The following is a 4,392-nucleotide window of genomic DNA, read 5'->3' as shown; positions in this document are numbered from 1 at the left end:
CCACTCGTTTTCCACTCCTACCCCCCAGATTTCAAAACTTTCAGAGTCCAGTCTAAGCAAAGGCAGGCAGCTTGTGCCCTACATCATCTGCATCTGCACCCACAGCACGAGGAGAGACTGAAGCCAGCATGATGACACACAGCCACCAAGAAAATCTGCTCAGGGTCTTTGGTGCTAGATAGCACAATAAAGGGATTCCTTGCCTAAGCAGCCAGAAAGCCACATTGTGTGACCATTTGGATGGGCAGTGACCGAGACAAGATGTGGATTCAAGGGCTTATAGTACTGGTTGTGTGACCTTGACAAGGTTTTAACCAGGGGTCTTTCCCCTTAGGAGATTCTTCTGCAGCAGTGGGTCTTCCCCAAACCTGGCAGAACTTCTCACCCAGGTGCATGTGGTCCAGGGGCACCTGATGACCTGACCCGTGTCAGAATGTCCCTGGCACTTCCCTGTAGGGGCTAACAGCTGGCTCCGTTCAGAGTGAGATGATCAAAGTCTTGAGCTTCCAAGTCCAGAACATGTAAGTTCATTGATACAGTTTTCTCTAATATTTTCGTTTTCATCCTGGATTTTGAGTGTAATACATATAATGTGTGTGTGAACCACTGAAACCACGGCTGTCACAGTCACCAACAATCCTCGTATTGTCAAGCTCAACGGGCACTTCTCAGTCTGCATCTAACTTGACATCAGAACAGCATTTGCTACAGCTGATCACTCCCTTTTCCTCGAAACACTGTCTTCACTTAGCTTCTGGGACACCACACCCTCCAGGCCCTCCCTGCTCGCCAGCTGCACCCTCACTATCTGCCGTCCTCCTCTTCCTAACTCCTGGACGGCATTTTGCCGCAGAGCCTTCTCCTGGAATGTCTCTCATGCAGGAGTTAGGGGTTTTGAAAAGCTCTAGATTAGGTGCTACACGTGTGGAATCAGCTCTCTGCCCCCACCTCCTCAACCTTAATAGTTGGACAACTCAGATAAAATTTTCTTTCCCTCCCATTCTCCCTCCTTCCCTCCCTCCCTTTTTTTTTTTTATCAGATTATCTAGATAATGTCTCCCTCTACAAGTGGTAATTAGAGTTTCCAGATATGGCAGTTCATCGCTCATTTTTTTCGCTCAACTTGCCTACAAAAAAGCAAGGGGACACTTTCACCGTTATCAGTGAGAAAGGCTTTGCTGCCCCCGAAAATCAACTTAAACTCACCCTTCAGGAAAGAGTCCATGAAATGCAAGCGGGAAAAACAATGAATTCACAGAAGAGCTTGTTCCCACCCACCTGGAACATAGTCCTTTTTGCCAACCTGTTTGATCAGCTGGGGAAAAAGCATCCTCATTTACATAATAACCTCCTGGCTCTTTGTGTTTCCAGATGGCACTATTCCAGGCTGTAGTTTCCATGTGAATGAAGGAGGCTAGAGGCCCCCACATGCCCATCAGACACTCACAGGAGATAGTGTCGAGACAGTCGAGGGATTTCTGGTTGGTTCCACCTCTTACAATCTTGCAGAATGATCTAATATTTGCAAATGTGTGTGCCCTCTTTAACAATTCAAATATTAAATTAATTTAGAAAATATTATGCATCACTCGTGTGCCTCCTGCATCTGAGTTCTCCTCCTGGCTGTTGCAGAAATTGGGGAGGCAGCCGTGCCTGGGGGAAGCAGGCAATCAGGAAGAAGCAGCCTGTTCCCGGTCGACTGAGAGCCCCAGGGGCAGAGGCACTGTGTTTTCTCTGTGTCCTCCGCGTCACCTAAATGTAGTGTTGAGGACGTACACAGGTGATCAAGAAATAGCTCTGGCAGTGAATTTCCATAATTAAAACCCACAATGGTCACCAGCCAAACTTCAGAGGAAACCAAGCTCCTCTCTCTCACTGTCAGGGGGCCTAGGACGGCTGCACCACCTTCCACGGTAGGAAGCGATGACAAACAAGGGGCTGAGAAGAATACTTCCTGTGGTTGAAATCAAAAGGACGTTTGAGTAGTCAGGAAGGATAAGTCAGCACTGAAATTAGCCTCAACTCCAGAGACATTTGCTTATTGGGGAAAAGAACGTTTCACATCCGAAAAAACACAAGTGGTTAGAAGATTTGAATACTCATCGCAAAACTGTTTTGGTACTGAATTCGCATCCTTAATGGTTTCCGCTCAAAAATGGAGCTCATCAATTACGCAGGTGTCAACTCGCTTGCGGTTTTCAGAGCTGGGATTGGACCACAGAGAAGGAAATAAAAGGCCTCCTGAGGCTACTGCCATCTCCTCTGCATCTAGAAGCTAGCTCAAAAGCTTGTCCGCATTTACTTATTGTCTCTATCCTTGTATCTGCTCTAAAGAACAATGCCAGCTCCCATCTGGGTTAACCCAAATCAGCACAGCACTGTCCCTTAGATATTCAAAAATATGTAAAGAGAAATGGCCGCTGTTCTCACACTGCAATTTCAAATGGCAATTTCCCTATCATATAGCTCTTAATAGGGAAAGTGTTTTTTTTTTTTTTTTAGGTAAAAAGGAAAAATGCTCAGCTGCTCAGCGAAGCAGAGTTAAAATATTCTGCAAAAACACCACTTACGGAACAGGCAGAAGCCCAGGGCTACCACTTTATGAACACACAACTAGCGGGACAAGACAGGTGTATTGTCGCCGATTCATGGCCCAGAAAAGGATTTTATTTTTTATTTTTAACAGTAAACAGTTTATGGCAAACCACTTTTATAAGTGACTAAGGGGAATAAAAAAAACCCCGTAGACAGCATTATCAGAACCGGGCACTCCCTGGGGATTGCACGAGCTTTCTCCCACTGCTGTTGGGCACATCAGTTCTCTTCCGCTTACATTTTATAGCAGGGGTCTTGGTTGTCTGGCCGTACCTGCGAGATTTGTTAATCAAATGACTCCCAGTTCCCGCACGGGTATCTGCTGAACCTCTGACAGCATGGCCCTTGGGATAGATTCTGCCCGGGGCAGCCTGTCTCTCTTATTTGGGTATTTTTTCCGGTTGAAAACTCCATGCTTAAAATTAGTTTCTTTTATCTTAATCCTGAAAAATCTCGGTCGTTGAGAGGGAACCAGCAGCATCTTATCCCTTCCTGGGAACGGGGGAACGGCTCTCACTAACCCTCGCCTTGAGCTTTAAATGCAACTGTGCAAGTACGCGCGGAAAAGTCAAGATTGCCGGTTATGCAAAGCCATCCTGGGACTCCACCCACTGCCATGGAAACGCATTCAGGGATGGTGTGAGTGCGTGGATGTGGCAGGTGAGTGTGTTGTATGTGTGAGAGGGTTCGTGAAAGTGTAAGAATTTGCATGAATGTGTATTCGTATGTTTGCAAATGCTTGTGTATGAGTCTGTATTTATATATTTGAGTGAATGTGTTTGTGCATTTGTGCTCACGCGTGTATGTGTGTTCTTGTGTGTATGTTTGTGTATGACTATTTGCCTGTGTGAATGTGTTTGACCGTGAATGTGTGAGTATAAATGTGTTGTGTATGGGTGTGTATTTGTGTGTAGTTTGTATGAGTGTTGTTGTGTGCATGTGTCTATGTTGTGTGCTTGTGTGAGTTTGGCTGAGTGTATGGTTTGTGTGTGTAAACGTGTGTTTGGGTGAGCGTATCAGTGTGCGTGCGTAGTTGCCTGTGGAAGTGTGTATTTGTATATGGGTTTGTATTTTTGTGTGTAGGAGTGCACATTGTGGATGTATTTGTATAAATGTGAGCGCAGAATTTTGTGTATAAGCATTGCGTTGTGTGAGAGTATTTGCGTGAATGTATCTGCGTGTATGAGTGTGCGTTTGTGACTGTGTGTATGCATCCTCTTGTCTGTATGAGTGTGAGCGTTGCGCGAGTGTGTATTTGTGCGAATGTGAGCCTGTGTGTGCACTGCCTGTGTGCGGCCGCGCGGTGGGAGCGGCTGGGTGCCGTCGCCGCGCGCCCACCTCCGCGCTCCGGGGCGCAGAGCGGCGGCCGGGCCGGCGGGCGAGGGCGGGCGGCGCGCCGGGGGAGCGGGCTGCGCCGCCGTCACGGCCGCCGCGCCGACTCTGCCCTTTAAGTCGGTCTGAAGCCGATTACAGCTGATCTCCCACGTGACGGTTTACCTTCTGTCTCCCGGAGCGAGTTGCCCGAGGACAGTCCTCATCCGGCAGACGCGCGTCGCGCGCCCCGGCCCGCCGCTGGGCTCCGGCTCCCGCAACTTTGCGCGAAGCGGCGGCCGGCCCCGCGCCCTCCCCGGCCTCCCTCCACGCGGGCGCCGGGGGCTCCTGGGCTCGGCTCGGCCCGGAGGGCGACGGGCGGGCCGAGCCCGTGCCCTGGCCGCAGCCCGGCGCCCCTCGGACCCCGCAGCGCCGCGCCGCGCCCCGGAGGCCGGCGGGCTGCCCTGGGCGCTGCGTCAGGCCAAT

Source organism: Equus quagga, chromosome 7 (genome assembly GCF_021613505.1).
Source record: "Equus quagga isolate Etosha38 chromosome 7, UCLA_HA_Equagga_1.0, whole genome shotgun sequence".
Lineage (NCBI taxonomy): Eukaryota > Metazoa > Chordata > Mammalia > Perissodactyla > Equidae > Equus > Equus quagga.
Note: the sequence above shows the minus strand (reverse complement) of the source record.